This window comes from Malus sylvestris, chromosome 12, assembly GCF_916048215.2.
Source record: "Malus sylvestris chromosome 12, drMalSylv7.2, whole genome shotgun sequence".
Classification (NCBI taxonomy): domain Eukaryota; kingdom Viridiplantae; phylum Streptophyta; class Magnoliopsida; order Rosales; family Rosaceae; genus Malus; species Malus sylvestris.
Genome location: NC_062271.1, coordinates 8239088 through 8252190, shown reverse-complemented (window position 1 = coordinate 8252190; position 13103 = coordinate 8239088).

Sequence of the window (13103 nt, the reverse complement as noted above, 5' to 3'; positions counted from 1 at the left end):
GGTATGTATATGACCGTTGCTATCCAAAGCCTCTTCCATTCTGGCAGGGTCCTTAAGTAGATTAACTATACCCATGTTGCCTTTATTCTTAAAGTGAAGGCTCCCAATGATGTTTCTCAGTTTCGTCTAATTAGTCTATGCAATGTCCTTTTTAAGATTGCTTCAAAAGTTATGGCTAATCGACTCAAGTTCATCCTCACCCGTATCATCTCTCCGACCCAAAGTGTGTTTGTCCTGGGAAGATTTATTTCGGTCAATTCGTTGCTTGCCTCGGAGATTCCTAATTTTCTTTCTAAGCGCCATCGTGGAAAGAAAGGGTTCATATCCTTGAAGTTGGATATTAGTAAGGCTTACGGTAGAATCAAATGACATTACCTTCAGTGCATCCTAACTAGGTTGGGGTTTGTGAGTAAATGGATTGATTTGGTGATGGAATTTGTTTCATCAGTTTCATACTCTTTCATTGTCAATGAGCATCCTAGAGGTTATGTGTTTCCCTCTCGTGGACTCTGGCAATGAGTTCCCATTTCACCCTACTTATTCCTTTTATGTGTTGAGGGTTTGTCATCCCTTATTGCTAAACGGGAAGTGGAGGGTAAATTTCAAGGTGTCACCATCTGTCCCGGTGCCCTAACTGTGAACCACCTCCTATTTGCCAACGATAATCTGCTTTTTTGTCGGGTTAATGAGACTGAATGTATTCAGATTTCTTAGATCCTTAATTCATATAAATGTGTTTCGGGTTAGAAAGTTAATCTTATTAAGAGCGAAATTTGTTTTAGTCAAAATATCACGCGCTCTATGCAATCTAAGTTGGCAGACCTGTTGGGTGTTCAAAGAGTTGACCGACACGCTATGTAATTGGGTATGATGACCTTCGTGGGCAAAAGTAAGAGCCAATGTTTTGCGTACATCAAGGAGTGGCTTTGGAAGAGACTTCAAAGTTGGAAGGGAAAAGTTCTTAGTGTTGTGGGGAAATAACTGCTTATTAAAATTGTGGCACTCACTATCCTCATCTATACGATGAACTGTTTCTTATTACCAAATACTTTTGTGATGATTTAAACCGTTTAATCACATCCTTTTTGTGGAATGAGTAGGATGGTGGGAAAAGGTTCATTGGCTTTCTTGGAATAAATTGTGCATCCCAAAATCTGATGGTGGTTTGGGATTGAGGAACCTGTATGCGTTCAATTTGAGCTTATTGGCAAAACGGGCTTGGCGGATCTTAAATGAACCCTACTTTTTGGTGGCGAAAGTGCTAAAAGCCAAATATTATCCAACCTCAAATCTTTTCATTGCCCTTGTAAATCCGGATGCATCATACTCTTAGAAATGTATGTGTTGCTCGAGATGGCAAGTTGGTGAGGGTACTTTGCTCAACATCTAGGGTGATATGTGGATCCCATTACCAACCCGATTTTGAATATTCTCTCCCAAACTTGTAAACTGCCTCCTTGAGACGGTTAATAAGTTAATCAACCCCACCACTTAAAAATGGAAATCTGACCTGCTGACTTCTTTCTTTTTTGAGATGGAAACTTGTTCTATTCGGTTTATCCCTATGAGCATAAGGCAATTTGCTAATCAACTAATTTGGCACTACAAAACAAGAGGAAAGTTTACGGTTAAAAGTGCCTACCACTTAGCTTAGGAGTAGGTGCAACCAATTTCCTCTAGTGCCTTTTTTTTTTTTTAACTTTCATTATGTTGGTTTCTAGACTAAGATATAGAGGGCCAACGTTCCCCCAAAAGTCAAAGTATGCATGCGAGGTCTTTGTAATAACATTATTCCCACTAAATCGAACCTCGTCAAGCACCACATTGCCACTGATCTACCGTGCGTGATGTGTAATCATCATGAGGAGTCTATACTCCATTTATTAATGGAGTGCCCCTTTGCAAAATGCGCTTGGCTATCCTCCCATTTTGGGAGCTTACTCCGGGGCTCTTCTCCTCCGTCTTTCTTTTTCTAGGTTACGGAGATTGCTGAACTGATCAAACCGGCTATGTTTGAGTCCTTTATGATGATATGTTGGGCTATTTGGGGAGCAAGGAATGAAATGCTTTGGAATAGCAAATGTGATCCCCTCGATGCTATTGTAGATTGGGCAATTCAGTGGTGGAAAAGCTTTGTGTCTATCAATGAGGTGAAAACTCTTCTTCCATCATGCCATTCCCATGAAAAATGTTGTCTTCCCCCATTTGGACGCCTCAAACTCAATATCGATGGTTCTTGGAATATCAACAAGAACTTGGGGGGCTTTGGGATAATTGTACGCAATGACTCAGGGGATTTTGTGGTTGCGAAGTGTGGGAATTTCTATAATGTTTTCTCACCTCTCCAGTTGGAAGCTATGCCTATTAGAATTGGCTTGATTTTGGTGTATCAAATGGGCTTTACTAATGCGAGTCTAATTCGCTTCAAATTGTCAATGCATCGCAAGATACTTTGGTTAACTTGTCCTTCGTTGGGCAAATTATAAAAGATATCAAAATGCTATCTTCGGCAGTCACTGAAGTTTTTATTTCCTATATTCGTCATCAAGCCAATGGGGCAACTCATAGATTAGCATGTCTCAGTCTTACATTGGATCAGTGTTGTGAATGGTTTAGGTCTTATCCTATTATTATCTTGGATATTCTAGTTGATGATTGTTCTTCACCCTTGTAATTTTCCTTGATTCATTGTATAACTCGGTTTATTAATGAAAAATTACTATCGTTTCCTTCAAAAAAAAAAAAAAAAGATAAAACATATATCAAACATGCAATCCGTCTGTGACATTTAGATCAAATGTAAACATGCATGACTTATTACTCTTTGTGAAAAGCCTTTGAAAAACCATGAAACCCTTAAGACGTGGCATTCGCCCTAAGTGAAGATACAATTATGAACTAGAAGAAGCATTCCTCAATTTCAATGTGACATTCCAACAGAAATTGTATCATTATTTATCTAAACATCCTAATGGTAGCTAAGCATGAAGATATTGTTGGAGCAATATTAAAAAATATGAAAAAAATAACAATATAATTCCAATGATAATAATCAAATTCACAATATCAATTATATATGAGATTAACATAAACAACTAGAGAGAAAGTTAGAAATACTGACAAACTTGGAGATTGAGGCTTGCATAAATGCATTGTCCTCAAGACATAATTTCACACCTACTCTTGTGCTTGTAGTTCGGTAGGCGCATGTCTCCCAGGATTCAACAATTTATAATCCGAAGTCAAAGCATTTCAATCTTCAAACTCTGGCGAACTTCATATATTCTGTACTCTCAAGACACGACTCGGAATGTGACTAACAAAGAATTAAAGACCTTGAAAAAAAAACTCTTTTCTTCATTATATATCTTAAAAGACAATAGTTCTTAAGTTTTTATAGAACTCAAATATACTGTTTGCCGAATAGATGTATCTTTTAGGGTTAGGTAGTTAAGCAATACCCTTTAACAGACACACCACTAATTGCTCCCCTTGCGGCACCCTTTGATATATAACCTTTAACTGACTCTTATTTTTCATTCATATTTTATAATTAAATATTATAATATAATAATTATAATATTTAATTTCCAACAATCCCCCACATGAATGAAATTAGAAGAATTTGAGAGTACATGCAAATAAAAGATGCATTGGGAGATGTGTCTTTTGGACTTGAACCTACCCTAGTGAATACTTATCTGATTTACTAGGTGATGCAGTGGATATGGAATCTTGAACTAATCACCGCAGCAGTAAACCGAGACAATAAGCAACACACATCACTAATCCTAATAAATTACAATTCATACGATTGTGTTCATTTTGGTCCTGAACAAATCCCGGATTCATGAGAGCTTTAGAGAATTTAGTCATCTCATTCTCATAGAAGCACCCACTTTTAATTCTCATACTAGGTTGACTATCTTTAATGGTGTGCACAATCCATCTTATGAAATTTTAATTCATATGAGAGTAGTTGTTTTCAAATGTTAATTCCTCGAAACATATGTTAGGACTTACACAATAATTTGCTAACACTAGGAAGTAGACTTCACCCACATTTATTATATGCAAATTAATTGACTCATTCATATATCACGCCAATGTCTGGTATTCATTGACTCATTTGCTAACACTAGGAGTAGACTTCACCCACATAATTTGCTAACTTAGGTTGACTTTCACGCCAATGTTTGCTATTCATTGACTCATTCATATATCACGCACTTAATATATGCAAATTAATCTCATAATTAAATTATCAACCACTTATTCACATGCTATATATGCAAACCATTGTTCCCATATAAATAGACCATCATCAATGCACATCATCACGCAAACTTCAACCGAACTGGGCAGAAGTTTGGATACATCAACCCATATTTGAAACTTGAAATACAAACAAATTCGGTTTTGAACTTGCCACCACAAGCACAACACTGCTTGGCATAATTCATATTTCAAGCATTCATCCCTTTGTTTGAATAGATACATCCATCCAAATGGAGAGATACTTACCAAATTAACTTATGTCAAACCTAATCGATTAACGACTAGCACTGATGAAAGGTTATGACCTTTCAGATTTTTGCATTGGAAACAGTTATACACTTACCCATGCCTTGCACGTATAATGTTCAAACTTCTCGTTTTTTTTTTCTTCTTCCTTTCACCACATTACATGGGCAAAAAGCATATTGCCAATGATATGTTATCTCATGAAAATAATGAAATATAATTTATATGTAACTGCCCATGAAGGAGGACAAACTCCTTCCATCTTGCCTTCAACATATCAGTTCATTTGAAAAGAACCAAATGCAAATGACGCACTGCTTGTGAGATATACAAGTTCAAATCAACATACTTAATCTATTTTCCATGAAGAAAACCTTCATGTGTGTGTCTAGGCTATTTAGAATCAAACAAACTCTTTCATGAACTGGTATGGATCCAGTACACTACTTTGGTGTTCACTTGGCCTGAACCGACACTTTTCTTCAATAAAAGTAGACACATGATAAAAATTGCAGCAACCACACTAAATATGATCTTTAAACAGACCATCTAATAATTGCAGCAACCATATGATAAAAATTGTTATCATTGTGTCTTTCTGGAAACTAGAATCTTCATCCTTTCTATATAGGAAGTAGTTTAATAAAAACATGCATATAATGTAACAACCAGGCATAGAATTTACATAATTGACAACAACACTGCCAATTAGGCTACATGCAAAATAACTTTACCAGGCCTTAAACATTTAAACATTGCCAGTTAGGCGATATGCCCAAAATTCTAAAAGAAGTTAAATTCAAACTGACATTAATTTGAAAGCAATTAAGACTAATTTCTAATATATATCTATATATCTATATATATAAGACAAATAATATTCTATCTTGATCATCATTTCCCAAAACTCTTGTGTTGTTTTGCATACTATATACAACCTACAACACATCATTTTATCCCCTAATTAATCTTTCCATAGATATTTAAAAAATTCATGTCTTGATTGCATCAATGATATGCACTAATGCTTTTTTCTTCAAGAATAGGGCTAGGCTTAATATAAAATGCAACATCTTCTGTTGCCAATGTTTAAAGTCGTAGCTTTATGGGAATTACTCATATTTTCAGATTGTTCCATAATGAAATAAAGATCTATCTTTAGATTGTTAGAGCAATATTAGAAAATATGAAAAAATAACAATATAATTCTAATGATAATAACCAAATTCACAACATCAATTATATATGAGATTAACATGTACAACTAGAGAGAAAGTTAGACATATTGACAAACTTGGAGATTGAGGTTTGCATAAATGCAATGTCCTAAAGACAGAATTTTGCCCCTACTCTTGTGCTTCTAGTTTAGTAGGTGTCCGTCTCCCATGATTCAACAATCTATAATCCAAAGTCAAAGCACTTCAATCTTCGGACTCTGGCAAACTTCATATATTTCGTACTCTCAAGACACGACTCGCAATAGTAGGAAAAACCATTTGTGCGATAGATGTTTGAGCGACAAAGCAACATTCGTCGCGTAAGTGTGTTTTGCACGACGAAAAAAAATACTCGTTGCGCAAACTTAGTAAGAAAATCACGGGTAATTTTTTTTTTAGGAAAACTAATGAAAAGGACTTGAAAACTTTGAGTTTTAACGACAAGGACAAAATAAAGGGTAAAGTGAATAGTACAGTATTGACTTTTTAGTGTTAAAATGTGGTTTTTAGTTAAAGTGAATGGTACCGAGAGTTTTTCATTAAAGTTCCCTTTTTTTTGGCATGAAAAAAAATGTGCAGCAAAGTTTTTCCTGCGGAAACCTTGGGCGACAAAGGCTTGTCGAGCAAAGTTCGTTCAATTTTTGAGTTAGAGCATTCAGTGCATGCAAATCAGCGGAACAATTGCGGGACAAAGTCTTCGTCGCGCAAAGTCCAATCAGTTTTTGAGTCAAAGCATTCAGTGCATGTGAACCAAAGGAATCAATATCGTATTTAGTGCAGATGTTTGTGCAACAAAGGTTTCGTCACGCAAAGTCCCTAACCTTCCTATAAATATGCGCTTATGCTTTCCTTATTCTTCATTTTTCGTTTCGAAAACGCTTTACAATTTTGTAGATTATAATCAATTTGTTCTTTGATTGTTGGTACGATGGCCGACTGTGGTGCGCGTTTGCCAAAGACAATGGATGGCGAAGGTTCCGAAAAAGGTTTGCGTTGTAAATTTTGCATTTTGTGTAAAGTTTTTATTTAGCTTTAGTATTATGAATATATATTTTGTTGATAGACAAGAAAAAAAAAGATGTGATACAGTCCGACACACTTATGGTGAGAGTTGTTACCCAATCACTGCAGACGAATTAATAGAGGTTGTGAAGTCAAATATGCGCGCCAGCTTTTGGTCCAACATTGAAGTATTGGTGTGTGACAAATGTGCTGCGGATTGGGAGTCTTGGAGAGCCATCCCCAAAGAGCTGAAGATGCACTTGATTGATGAGTTAGCTGTATGTGTTAAGTTATTAGTTAAATAATAATTATGTTTGTTAAATTTAATATAATAGTGAGGTTTTAATTTATTAATTTTTGCATGACAACCTAATTGGGACATTACAAAAGCAACCCAAATCTAATGAAGGCTATCGACAACATTTTCAAGTTTCGTTTCCAGGAGTGGAAGTTTGATAATCAACGTGGGACAGAACTATAATGAGAACCAGAACTACCAGAGGAGAAGTAGAATAGTTTTTTTTTATTTTAATTTTATTGCTTATTTAATAATGAGATCTAAATTAGAAGTTTTTTTTTATTATGAAAGGTTTAATTAAATATGTACTTAATGTTTATTTTGAATAAAAGTAATTCATTTTAATAAATTTTTATATTAATTATTTATGCACAAATGGTTTAATGAAATAAGTTCTTGATTTATTAAGTATTTATGTGGTTTGAAAAAAATTGAAGACTGAGCGGAAAAATTCAATTTTTTTTTTCAAAAAATGAAATTAAAAAAAAAAGGTAATGCGCAACGAATTTTCAAATTGAAGACTGAATGGAAAAATTCATTTTTTTTTTTTCAAAAAATGAATTTTTTATTTTTTTAAATCCGTCGTGCAAAATGTTATAAAAACATGGCAAAGAATAGTTGGATGGCGCCAAAAGTGGAAGCACCTTCGTAAAACATATATCATATATAGTGTGCTTAATAGTGGTATCACAATCACCCGTAGGCACTATATCTCTTGGCCGAAGCCAATATATAAGTATCATTCGCCTATAGGCACATAGTATAAATAACCACTTAGTAAGCACAGAAAAACATGAACATAATATTTCCAAAATATATCTCATCGGAGCTCAATATCTTAAACATCATATCATGAATCATATTCGTAAATATCTTAGTAAGCATAAATCCAGTGAAGCATGATATTTAAAGTATGAATCCAATTTTCTCATAAACGTTTCATAAAATGTAACCATAAAATCATGATTTTCATGTATGCAATTCTAATAGTAAAATCATGCATTTTGAAAGGGGTCCACTCACAGATACTCCGTCGCCGAATAGCCATTCGAACCAGGGAGGATGGAAATGCCATTAACAAATGCACCTAAGCACATAAAGGCACCATTTAATAAAAATCTACTCAAACGATTGAATTTGGGAAAACGGACCTTGAAATTAGTTTAGGAGGGGTCCTGGCCGAAACCCGAAAAAGTCAATGGGTCAGGTCAACGATCAACGCTATCCAAAAGTCAACGGCTGACTTAGCCGAGCCGAATCGGGCCAAGCCGCCGGAAATTGGGTTTTTGGTATGAAGTTTGGGCAATTTTCAAAGCTTTGTAACTCACTCGTTTATTAACCAAATTTGACCTATAATATATCAAAATGAAGATAGGAAAGTGTAGAACAAGACATTTGGAAGCTCAATGGTTGCTGAAGATGGCTAGAAAATGGCCAGAAATGTGACTGGTCCGTGGGAAAACTAGGGAACTTTCCGAAAACTAGGTAAACTTTAAACGTTCATAACTTCTTCAATACTCAACCAAATCGAGTGATTCAAAAGCCAAAATGTAGCTAGGAATGTGGAAAATAGATTAATATGAAGTGGGGACTGAGTGCTGGCCGAAGTTGGCCTGAAAGATGGCCAAACAACCATGGCCTAGAAATTTCCAAATTTGCACAATGACTTTCCTTGAAATTTTTCCGAGTTCCTACACCACCAAAACCACCCAAACATTTACTAGTCATGAACTTAGACACGACCTACAACAATAGGGAACAATTTTGAGGCTTACCTTTGTCGAAAATGGTGAGAAATCCCCAGAGAAGTTCCTTGAACAGTACAACTCGGGGGTGAGTTTTCGAATGGTTTTTCTTCTATTTTCTTGTTTCAAGAACTCGTAGGGACTATGATGGAAGGTTGTGGTGTAGCCTAGGTTGTTGTTGTGTGTTGTTGTTTGAGTGAAAACCCTCTAGGGGGTTGGTTTTTTAGAGAGGAAAGAGAGGGCCGACAGTGAGGGAGAGAGTTTGTGAAAGGGAGAAAGGTTTTCAGAAAATAATAGAGGGAAGAGAGAAGAGGGGGTCACTGGGGGGGGGGAGAAAACATGTGGGCCCTAGTGGCTCACAAAACAAGGTCACTTAAGAAGAAACACGAAAATATCTGAAAAACGTTCAATGTTTTGACACGTAAAATCTTCGTTATAACTCCAAATTCGAATCCGTTTGCACCTACGTGTTCGTGGTGATGAGTACGATAAGAATAAATAAAAAAGATTAGCCACAAGCTTTACGTGAAGACAGTCAATGAAAGTTCATGTTTCAAGGATAATTTGGTAATTTCATATGCTCGATAATATAAGAATATAACAAATTTAGGACATGGAATCACAATCTACCCCCTTTAAGAGAATTTCATCCCCGAAATTTACTACCTTAAGTAAATAGGTACGGATATTGATTTCTCATCAGTTCTTCTGTTTCCTACGTTGCTTCCTCAACTGCGTAGCTACTCCACAACACCTTTCCAACAAAATGACCTTGTTTCTCAGTGCTTTATCCTGTTGGTTGACAATCGCCACTGGCTCATCACATAGCTTATGTCTTGTCTCACTTCACGTATACGGCCTACTTGTCCACTTGCTTAGCAAACTTAACGATAAGTCATCAATATTATAGTCTGCAGCCCGCAATATCAAAAACACACAACACATTGTTGTCTCGATAAACAAGTAGTAACTTCCCAATGGTGCAAAATTACCATTTTATCCAACTTCAAGGCGATGCATTTAAAGCACACAGTTTCCCATATCGTAAATTTGATCCTCTGAATACCAGTTCGCAATACTCTTCTGCCTAACCAGTGTTACTTGTAAAATCTCTCATACCATGTCTCAAATAGTGCTATACCCAAACCAAAAATAAAAATTGTCGTCGTAACAACTCTAAAAGAGATCGGTGCAAATTCTAATCATGCTAAGTGAACACAACACATTCTCCAAGGTCTAGATAGTTTGTTTAGACTGGCCAACAATTTAAGAATAAAATGCGGTACTGGACAACCAACTTAGTACCCAGGCCTTCAAGAAAACTTCACAAAACTTATAAGTGAAACGCACATTATGATAAGGTACAATAGTGATGGCATGCCCAATAACCGAACAATGTGATTCACAAAGCCTAAGCAAGCCGATTTATCGAAAATTTCTCTTGGATTTAGCGAACAGCTATGCCGAGAAGGCTAAAAGAACACTCAAGAATTTAAGGGTCAAACAAGTCTAACAAATCTGAAGGACAAGATAATTGGAGTGAATGCATAATGATGCAAGAACACGCACAGGTACCTAACTTGATTCTGTGGTGGCAAGTCAAGAGACTCAACTCGATTGGTGGTCTAAAGTAATCTGATAGATAAGAAAACAAGACTTTTTCCCACTCATATATTCATAACAACTTGTTATTACGATAACTTCAAGGATATTCAATCACCAGTGGTAATGATTCACTCGAAATGATGATAATGGGTGATTGAAAGACTGATGGTTCCAGTTAAAACTTTCAAACCCGAGTGGTCTTCCTGAACAATCTATTTGCTTTAGAAATGGCACGAAGTGTTGTAGGGTAAACACGAACCTAAAGTTGACTAGAATACCTTCAAGAACTAGGAGCTGAATCTAGGATTACGGTTGAAATTGATGTTAATCGAAACGGCAATCTAACGAAGTCTAGAATGAATTCTGCCAAGTGTCAAAAGTATAGTCCTCACGGGCTGGTAGATTATATGATGAGTGAGTTGATCAACAAATACCGAAACGTCAACATGGTCTCCACATGCACAAGAGGGTTTGCATAGGGAATCTATGATGGCATTCACCCATTTCCATTCGCATCCCCAGTGGATCCTCGATAACCTAAAAAGGACAACCATGGAAATTTCTTCCCACCTCCAAACAGGCATAAAAAGAAATTGAGATAAGCCCGATGACTTCCATCTCACCGCTTCCACTTACTAATGAATCAGACACCTACTCACATATTCAATGATATCTCTTTCATACAATACCAGTAATAAAGCGAACGAAACAATGGTACAATTTAATACTGCCAGCATGCATGGCATACGCTAAAATGTGAGCCTCATCAAGAATTTTCCTTTTTCATAGCTTCTTTACCCTTAGGCAGGAACAATTCGTTTCTTATCAACAGAGTTCCAACTCTTCAGACTTTCAAATCCCATCTCATGTCAACTGACACTTGCTCATTCAAACTCATACATTACCGATCAAAAGTAGATTATTACCAACTCTAGATCATGAATAGGATAATTCTTTTCATGAGGTTCGAGATGTCCGGGAGCATAGGCAATAACCTTCCCATGCTACATTAGAAAAAAAAAAAAACACCCAAACGTAACAAGGATTGCAAAACAAGAGACTTTAAAAACTCATAACCGACGTCAGGAAAACAAGGATGAGAGCATGGGTAAGACAATGTTCCAAACACCAAAAAGTTTCATTCCCAACTTTCATCCCACAAAGATTTCTACAAAGAAAATGTGTCATTAGGTTTTCAAGTAAAACGGTAACCGTTAGCTCAAGGTCGTAGATAGGATGGTTCACTTCATGTGGTTCCAATCATCAAGATGAACACGCGTTACTCGATCATGCAACATTAGCGTGCAACTAAACATTTGATAACACACCACCGTAGGATTCAAAATTTATCGATGTCATCAAAGAGTGTAAGAACAATGATTAAGCGAGACAATACTTCCGTTGATAGAAACTTCATTCATCTTCAACAACTCAAACAAAATTCATTGGTTTTTTAGCTAAAAAGGAAATAGGGCTATGCTCAAAGAATCATTAAGAACTGCCGATAAAAAGTGACAAGACCAAGGATATTTCGTATTTTACAATATCTCGTGAGGATTTTCAATTTCCAGTGGTGGAAATTAATAAGAATAGCGTCTGCTATAATAGAATCTCCCAATAAAAGTATCTAGTCTAAACAAGAACAATGTTTGAAAATTTTGATATAAAGCTGATTATCGATGTTTAGTAAACTTGACCTAAATGTTGGAGTAAGCAAGAAGGTTATCTATAAAACAATCGTTGAGAATTGTTCTGAGGATCCACACGAGTTTCCTCAGTGAGAACAAGTCCAAGAACATTGATTCGATCCCACCAACTAACACTTGTTAAACTATGCTTACAACTAGCGCTTACTCCATTTCTCCAACACGAACTTCAGATGTTTTAAGCAATTTCCATGCAAATATGACTCTGGCCGCCATTCCTAGGGAATGTGTGTCGTAGAGTAACATCACCGTTTTAGATCTCCAAACTCATACCACTAATATTTTACCATTTCATAACACTCTTATGTAGATACGACTCTACCTGCCATTCCTAGGGAACGCATGTCGTAGAGTACCATTACCAATTTGGATCTTTAGTTGGTCTTAACCAAAATTTCTCTCACTGAGGTTTTCTATTTCGCGTTACTTCAATGTAAATCCGACTCTGCCCGCCATTCCTAGGGAACACATGTCGCAGAGTATCGGTCCGTTGATGAGCTGTTCATCACTACAATTCGTCACTACTAAAGCACAATCCCGACATGAATTTTGTACTTCAAATAGGATGTGACAATTCAGTCAGAAAAAGGTTTACACAACTATGCCAAAAGGCATCAAATCTGGAAACCGTGACATCCAAATGATGTCAAGGCTGACACACTACTACAGTAATAGAAGATCCTAAGTATGCTCTGAGCAACTAGGCTCTGATACCAATCTGACATGCCCCGATTCCGGTGTCTGAAGGACAAAGAGATGACCACGTGATGGCTGACACCCAAGGGTGATGCAAGCCATTTATGAATGCATATGCCGAGAACATGTAAAACATACATAAAAATATTGCGCATAACTATGCAATGTAATATTCAAATACAATCTTTACAAAATAATATAATAATATTCAACTACCAACAAAATAATGGTGGTGACAAAATAATGGTGATGATGCGTGACATGTTTAGAGCATACTACTAATTAAGATTACAAAGAAAAGGGTTCTACA